We start from the raw sequence: 9,648 nt of genomic DNA, 5'->3' as shown, positions 1-9,648 counted from the left end.
AGTCTTAGTATGCTCTAGGGGCTATGACATGCTAGTTCCATCTAGTTGTAGCCCTGTACCTGGTGAATACCCTTTCTTTCCTCTCTTATCTTTCACACTTTCTAGCCTCTGACAACAAGTGGCATATGAAATTTTTTAAAAGTTTATCCTGATAATTCCTTTTTTTGTAAAGTTATATGTTTTTTTTTCCTGAATTTCTCCAATTTTTGTGTTCTTGCTCAAGCCAATAGCTCTCTTATCATAGCCATTTATAGGCAGGTAGGAGTTGTTAATATCAGTCAGACTTGTTTTAATTTCATAAAAACCAGAAAACCAATGAACTAGCACCAAAAGACAGCTATTATCAGATACCAAGCAAGAAAATGTTTGGTTAAAGAAGGCTGAAAGAAGTAGAGTATGAAAGAAGAGAGAAAATATTCAACAATAATATTAAGTTACATAACTCTCGATTGAAACTTCATGAAGTTGCAAAACACACAATACTAGACAGGTGCAAGCAAAATACTTATGGTCCTGGTCTTAAAGAAAAGGGTGCTTTAGTTTCAACTAGCCAGAATGTTGGGACCTTAAGGAGCACTTAGTTATACACCAGGAGAACAGGGGTCTCCTCAGACACAGGGCTTCTCTTGTCATTCTTCTCAGTTCATCTGAATGCTTCCTACCTACAGGCCAGAACAAAAGATGAATGCAAGCCTTACATCCTGAGTGCCAGGAGAAAGCAAAACACTGTTTAGAAAAAGAAAACAAGTTGTAAACATAGACATCACAATCTTCTCAGTTCTATTATTTAAGATAATTCCATGGATGCATAGAGTATCAGGGAAATATGTCAACTACCCACTAGGGAAATCCACCAATAGAAGAGACAGTCTTGGATTGATGACAGAGAAATTGGCTATCAATATTAGGTATCAATATTTAAGGAAGCTCATAAACAGAATGAGAAGAGAAATAAAAAAAAACAGCAGAACACTGCAGTAGAATATTTGGGGTCAATAAAGCTCAATATTTAAAATGAAAAACTCACCTGGTGGTCTTATGTTAAGAACCTCAGCACCTCACCAAAAGTCATGTAGAAGGATTTAAAATAGAATTAGAATTTCAGAATGAGAAGAAAAGAATCATAATCACATAAGAAATTGATGAAATTATCCTAAATGTTATTTAAATAATTAAAATCAACAAATCCAAGCAATATAAGGTCAGAAAAAGCCAAGGGCATGTTATAATCAAATTACTTGAAACAGTAAAAAATTGAAGAAAAAAAATGGAAGGAGTCTAGTAGACCAAAACACATAGTACATTCAAGAGGGAGCAAAGAAAGATGACTGAATTTGTCATCAAGGTGGTACAAGCCAGAAAACAGCAGAATGTCATTAAGAAACTGGGGGAAAGTTAACCTGAAGCTATTTTCTATCTTAATGAAACTAGTCTTTCAAAGAAAATTTTAAAAGGAAACATTTTCAGATAAGCATAGATTGAGAAATTGTATCTTCAGCAGTTATACCTTGTAAGAGGTGTTAGACATAATTATTCTGGTTGAATATAAACACTACCGCAAACATTCTTGTACCCACACACAATCAAGAGGGTTAAGAATGGCAAATATGAACAGTCTCTTTCCTTATTTTGTTCCGCTAGTATGTTTCCCATAAGATGAAGTGCTGAGAATAGTTTTGGGATCTGGAGTTAGAGTTCCTGAATATGGTATCAACGTGAGTCTCCTCCGTTCTGTAAAAAACACTTTTAAGACAATGAGTCCATAAAGGTTTGTAAAAATCAAAAGATTTTATGTACAACTTAAAGATAGGTAAATTATGAATAGGTGCATCAACAAAGACAACCCAGATGGGAAATGAGTGTGCAGAGAGGTGGTGAACATGGTTAGCCACCAGGAGCGTCCAGACGGAAGCAAAGGGACGTTTTCCTTCACTCCTAGCACTGTATTCGTCCCCTCTCCCTTTTCTCTATTTCCCTCTTCCCTTCCTCTCAGTTCCTGTCACTTTATCTTTCTCCTTCTGGGGACGAAAAATCTCAGGGTCTATATACTATATTTGGTAAGCTAGTAACTCATGATAGTGTATGTGTTGCTGTAGTTCAGTCAAAAACTACACCCATGACAACCAATGGCACATGCTTCTAAGGCATGATAAGAGTATGTCCTGGGTTGAAGGTACTTTGGCAGGAGCCACTCTTCTACTTATTCCCAGTAACCTATTCTGATAGAGCCCCACTTACATTAGAGATGGAAACCGATTTGATTCATTTTTGTTGATCAATATTCCTCTTACCCAGAGGTAACCTCACTAATGCATCAAAAATGTGTGACTAAATATTAAGGCTCAAGTCTTAATCAAGTTGATACTAGCAGAGAGATCTCTGTTAATTTGTTCTACATGATATTTACACACATATAAAAATGTATAGAACTATAAACTGAAATTAAAGTTAACTGTATTATACAATAGCTGAAAAATACCTTAAATCAATACTGTGTCATTCATAGCTTATGTGGAAGTAAGGTGTATCAAAATAAGAGTACAGAATCTGGAGGAAGCTGACCTTAAAGTTATTATTGTAGGCTTTTTGTATGTGTCACATATGTAATGTGACGTGATAATTAAAGATATGCTGTGCTAAGTTATGACTGTTACTGTAAACTCTGTACATAAGCAGTAAAACAGAGAGCATGCTAGTGTGTAAGTGAGTCCATCAAAGGTACTCAAAAAATTAATGGAAGAGTAGGAAGGTTAGATGCAAAGAGAGGGAGAAGATTCAGGGATAAAAACACTTGCCTTGCAAGTCTGAAAACCCAAGTTCCAAACCTGGGTCCCATGGTGGAAAGCGAAAACAATTACTGCAAGTTGTTTTCTGTGTTCCACATGTATTCCATGACACCAGTGTTTTCTGGCAAGTACACACATACATCCACACACATATGCACATGGACATAGATGCACATGGACACGCCCAAGCAACCACAAATGCAAATGATGATGAAAAAAATTCTCAAAAATTAAAAAAATTAAGAAACAAAGTATGGACTATAATTATTAATAGAATGATGCTATTACTGGACTATGACAATGTCAGGTATTACACAGTGTCCTCCAGTTTTCTTGTGCTTGTGTGTGTGTGTGTGTGTGTGTGTATGTGTGTGTGTGTGAAATTGATGAAAGCTAGACTTACAGGAAAATGGAAGCACAATTGTTAAAATGCCTCCATTAGAGTGGCCTCTAGGCAAGACTGTGGCTATTTTCTTAAATCAGTGATTGATGTAGAAAGGCAGAGACCATTGTGGGTGGTTTCAACAAAGGCAGGTGGTCCTGAATTGTATAGGAAATCAAGCTGTGTAAGCCATGGGGAAAGGGTGGTAAGTAGAGTTCCTCCTGGCTTCAGCTTCAGATGCTGCCCCAGGTTCCTCTCCTGATCGAGTTTCTGCCTTGACTTCCCTCAGTGTTGGATTATTACCTGAAAGTGTGAGGTAAAATAAGCCCCTTCCACCTCAAGTTTTTTTGACACTGTATTTTATCACAGTAGTAGAAGTCCTAATTAAGAGACATGGGAAGTAAATGAACTAAAAATCTGCCCATTAAAAGGCAGCTATTATTAGACTGGATAAAATAAAAACAGAAAAAGTAGAACTCAACTGTATATTTTACACAATAATTCTACCTAAATCATAAGAATGCAAACAGTTTAAAAACAATATGATAGGATTCTATAGAACTTTCTGGTAGTAATCATAAAACAAATAAAATAGATCATAAGAAAACATTTAAAGAAGAGCAATGTATAAAAAAATGACAAAAGAACAATTTATCTCAAAATACACAACAAATGTAAGCAAATGTGTAATCATAATAGAATCGGGAATGTGTGAAATAAATACAGAAAACTGAGAGGAAAATTAAATGAAACCATAATTGTTTAAATTGGAGATTTCAACATTCCTATCCAATAACTGAGGTTCTGAGTCAACAGAAATCTCCATAAGGCAGTAGAAAACTTAAGAGAACCCAAGAAATATGAACTCAGCAGTATTTATAGGGGAGTTCACTGAGACTGGAAAACACATTCTTTGCAAGTGACATGGAACATTAAGGAAATTAGACTCCATTGATGGAAATAAAGCAAAATTCAATAAATTTATAAGAGCATAAATCATACCATCAAACTGAGTGTGTGATCTAGCCACAAAATTAAATTAGAAATGAAAGACAATAAAGCCATCATGGAAAATTACAAAGTATGTGAAAAAATTAAAAGAAAAAAAACTTTTAAAAATAAACTATGGGTTGAAAAGACTAAGTTAGAAAATACATTTAACTGAGAAGGATTAAGTCACAGTATAAAAAGTAATAATGACAAACTTACATCAGTGTATCAGAGTGAACTTGGCACAGGTATGTATGTGCACACACATGTAAGTGCATCTGCAGCACAATTTTTTTATTGATATGTGCACTGAAAAAAAAATGCTTGCATCCCAGCTTGGCAATCTAAAGGCCTGCAACTCCTTTGACTCCACCTGTATCCTAACACACACACACACACACACACACACACACACACACACACACACGAAATAGTTAAAAATACTTTCACTTTATATCATGATTTCATCAATTAATAGAAAAACATGATTATTAATTAACTGTGGTAACCTTGCCACTAACTTAGGCTAGAGAGCATTTTCTGATTAATGCATTTGAAGGGTTGGATACAAGAGATGCAATTATGCACTGGGGGTTAACAATGTTCCAGTGGAATCCACAAGCATTATGCCAGGCCTGGATGGTGGTAGTGGCATACAACTGATCTCTGTTGTCTTCTGGCTTGACACACCGACACTCAGGAGTGAAAGCGGCCTGGCCATGCCAGGCCAAAAGATCAACATCTCTGATGAGCAACATGGAACATGAAGTCCTAGGCAAGGATTTGCTCTCCTGACTACTGAGAAGGTCTGCAAGTACACACTTATCTGGGTCTCTTTCAGTTTTCATTCTTTCAAAGTTTTCTATTTTATTTTTTGAGAAATTCATGTATCAGTACACTGTATTTTAATGCTTTCTTCAGTGGAAGATTTCAAAATACATTAAATTTATCAGGTATGTAATGAAAAATAAAGTAAACATATTAGAGATATTGGGGAGAATAAATGAATTTAGCTTTTATTTTGATTATTTATTTAATTTTATTATCAATCAGGGAAAAAGAACATAGAAAATGTTAACTCCTCAATAAGAAAGTTAAAGAATATTTGTTTTTAAATAAATGATGTTTCTGAGAATCTTTTGAGAGCATATCTGTAATTGGTTAGAGAAAGGAGGCAGAGGGCCAAAGAAAATGAATTCAGAAGCAAATATGTAAATTGTGCCCACACCTTATGGTGACATTTCAGAACTTAGAAGGTTTGAAAGGGGAAGTGGGATGCACATACTGATCAAGCTAGCAGGAATTCTGTTTACTTTGGTCTTTGTTTTCTTAAATAATTATGACTTTAATTATATCTACTTACCAGATTCACAGTAATCATTTGAAATACTGTGCTATGTAGTCATCAAATTAGGTAGCTATATTTCCACCTCAAACATATAAAAACCTTTTTATTAGCATCTAATAATTGTATGTAGTTAAGGGATTTGGTGCTACATTTCAATCATGCATGCAGTTATGTACTGATGAGCCACTATAGCTTCCTTTCCCATTTCCTTATTATGACTTTGTGTTTGGAAACTGAGTTCTTACTTCCTCTGTGCCCCGTTTACAAAGTCAACTGCTAAAAAAATAATATTAACCGTGCTGATGGCACGTCAGTGAAAGAACATGTATTAGTAAAACAGCACCAATCACATTCAAAGTGTGCATATTGTGTTATAGTTATTAAAGCAACTCTTGATTCTCTGGGAACTTACTCTTCTGGGTGTGACCATGCTGGTTCTTGGTCATCAGTTTCTCTGTAGTGGAGAGAAATTCTGGGAGTTTCCAGTTCCCTGGAATCAGGTTATGTCCTGGTGATGCATAAGCATGGAGGATTCCTCAAACTGAACATCTCATTGGTCTGTATTCTTTGAAGGGCTTCCTAAATTTGTACAGAGCATCCTTTGGGTCAGGGCATTGAGGGTCCAGGGTTATGGATAGTTATGGTTCTTCTCTCATGTTCATCCTCTGGCCTGGGGTCCCCGTTCTGGCTTCCTGTCTCTGGGCTTCCTTCATCACTCATTGGAACATTTCTACTCACTGGGAGTTCCTAGGTTGTCAAGGCCATGAGTTAACAAGATGGCCTGTAGTTCTTCCTACTCTGAATGGGATCTCCATCACTGTCTAGAAGCTTTCACAGGCCATCCCTGTTCTACTTATCTATCAGCCAAACTTGGCCTATGCACTCCTGAAATGAAAACATGGCTGAAGAGCAGCAGATAAGGAACACTGCTTCCTTACAGGATTTTTTTAGTTGTCCAGTTCTTGGCTCCAAATCAGTGTCCTTGGGTTTTGTCTCTAGGCTGATGCCATACAAGAACACTCAATCTATCACTATCTGGACATTACTAACATTGAGGGTATACAGAGAGAGTTGTTGTTTAATTGATATGAATTATTGGCATGGAATGATAAAAGTTTTTGTGGCAGATAAAGGTGAGAAGTTCCTAACAATGTGGGCAAAATAAACTAGATGCTTCAATTTGGTAAAAATAATAAGTTTATGTTATTAATATTTTGCCACAGCTTTTTTTTTCCATCGGAAGAATTTTACACACCAAAGTCAGGAGTTCTTAATTCTCATGCCTGAATTTTGAAAGCCTCACAAAGGATTCTTTAGGTTGGAAGTAACAGAGAAGGAGGTGAGAGCAAAAAAGTCCAACCGTGTTTTCAGAAAATTTTAGATCCCTCTAATCTTCTCTGAATTTTCAGACTTTTCAACTCTACTGATCCCTTCTAACATTTGTTTCCCTCAGCACAGAATTCTGTTTATTTTGCTCACTTCACATATATTACCTGAGTCCTTTTTTACTACTTGCAAATCTAAATGTGGTCCTCACAGATTCTACAGCTTCTGAAAACTGTGGCTGAAGTCTAGAAATCTGTACTCCAGCATCTTTTCTGCCCATGGCTCCATCTGTGCCCATAGCATTTTGACATGGCCTGAGCCTGGGAAGAGGGTCATTTCAATTTCTTCAAAGAATAGATACTGGTAGTAAAGAGTTGGTGAGATGGACACACATATACTAAGCCCCCAATGATTCTGGAAATGAAGACAATGAATTTAAAACATCATGCAACTCACCTAAAATTCCCTCTCACTAGTATCTGAGATGTGTTGATATAGTAAGTTCTCTGTTTTCCAACATGTACCTCTGGAGATCCTTGCTCATTCTTACTTCAAATCCCCAAGGTGTCTTCTCATTTCTCTGCCTGGACTGACAGAGATATTGAACTCCCTTTACTGTAGTCCATCTGAACTCAATGATATTCCTTTAGGAAGATATTTAACTTTTGCAGATTTAGTTTTTTTAAGTTGTACATACCACTTTGTGTTGCAGCTTCACGAAAAATATTTTATACTTGGCCAAAGTCTGTTGTGGGCTATTTGTACACAGTGTGAAGACATATTGCTGTGATTGGTGTAATAAAAAGCTGAATAAAATAGCTAGGCAGGAAGTACAGGCAGAACTTCCAGGAAGGGAGAGAACTCTGGCAAGAAGAATGGAGGAGTTGCAGATTGGGAGGAAACGGGAAGGATAGCACAGAGATGAGGTAATGAACATGGCAGAGTGTTAATTTACCTGATAAGAGCTATTTGAGAACAAGCCTAAGATAGAGCTAAGTTTTTATAATTAATAAGTCTCAGTGTTGTTATTTGTGAGTTGTCAGTCCAAATGGGAACGTGCTACAAAAGTCAATGCTTTAAAGATCCTAATTCAGTTACGCTCCACACATTCACCTACCTCTCAATCACTGTTGTCTCTTACATAGTTTACCCTGTTACATTTCTAGTTATAGCTATATATGGCAACACACAGCATACCCATGAATTTTGTTTTGAATTGTATCTATGGTTCTTGTGTTAAAAGTTAACTGATTTTTCCCATTTATTTTCCAATTTTGTGACATTCCCTAATGACCATGTTATTGTCTTAAATGGCTAGTGATATCATTTTTATGCCAGATTTTAAATATTCATTCGTTCTCTCTATATCAGAAAAAAATTCTACAGAGTTCTGATACATATAACCTTGGCAGTAGTTACAGTCTTATTTCCTTACTTTCTTTTTTTTCCTTTTTTTTTATAATTTTTTTTTATTAAGAAAAGAAGAAAAAAAAACATAAACAAAAAACAAGTTTCCACCTCCTCCCAGCCTCCCACTTCCCTCCCCCTCCTCCCACCCTTCTCCCCCTCCCCCCACTCCTCTCCCCCTCCCTCTCCAGTCCACAGAGCAGTCCGGGTTCCCTGCCCTGTGGTAAGTCCTAGGTCCTCCCCGCTCCGTCCATATCTAGGAAGGTGAACATCCAAACTGGCTAGGCTTCCACAGAGCCAGCACATTAAGTAGGATCAAAACCCCGTGCCATTGTCCTTGGCGTCTCATCAGCCCTCATTGTTCGCCATGTTCAGAGAGTCTGGTTTTATCCCATGATTTTCGGTCACAGTCCAGCTGGCCTTGGTGAGCTCTCAGTAGATCAGCTCCACTGTCTCAGTGGGTGGGTGCACGCCTCGTGGTCCCGACTTCTTTGCTCATGTTCTCCCTCCTTCTGCTCCTCATTGGGACCTTGGGAGTTCAGTCCAGTGCTCATGTGTGGGTCTCTGTCTCTATCTCTATCCATCACCAGATGAAGGTTCTATGATGATATGCAAGGTATTCGTCAGTATTGCTCTAGGATAGGGTCATTTCAGGTTCCCAATCCTCAGCTGCCCAAGGAACTAACTGGGAACCTCATGTTGGGCACTTGGGAGCCCCTCTAGGGTCAAAACTCTTGCTCACCCTAAAGTGGTTCCCTTAACTAAGAATTGTGGTTCCGTGCTCCCCTATCCACCTTTCCTTTATCCCAATTCTCCTGATTCCCCAAGTCCCCCCTCCTTCCCTTCTACCTTTTCTCTCCCCATCTCCCCCTACCCCCATCCCACCCCACCCCCAAGATCCTAATTTTCTCCCCGGCAATTTGGTCTACTTCCCTTAGCCAAGAGGATAACTATATGTTTTTCCTTGGGTTCACCTTCTTACTTAGCTTCTTTAGGTTCACCTATTGTAGACTCCGTGGTCCTTATTTATGGCTAGAAACCAATTATGAGCGAGTACATCCCATGTTCATCTTTTTGGGTCTGGGACACCTCACTCAGGATAGTGTTTTCTATTTCCATCCATTTGCATGCAAAATTCGAGAAGTCATTGTTTTTTACCGCAGCGTAGTACTCTAGCGTGTATATATTCCATACTTTCTTCATCCATTCTTCCATTGAAGGGCATCTAGGTTGTTTCCAGATTCTGGCTATTACAAATAATACTGCTATGAACATAGTTGAACAAATGCTTTTGTCATATGATAGAGCATCTCTTGGGTATATTCCCAGGAGTGGTATTGCTGGGTCCAGGGGTAAGTTGATCCCGAAATTCCTGAGAAACCGAAACACTGACTTCCACAGTGGTTGCA

Source organism: Microtus oregoni, unplaced genomic scaffold (genome assembly GCF_018167655.1).
Source record: "Microtus oregoni isolate MIOR12 unplaced genomic scaffold, Mior012 000042F_ref0000377, whole genome shotgun sequence".
In the NCBI taxonomy this organism is placed as follows: Eukaryota; Metazoa; Chordata; class Mammalia; order Rodentia; family Cricetidae; genus Microtus; species Microtus oregoni.
Note: the sequence above shows the minus strand (reverse complement) of the source record.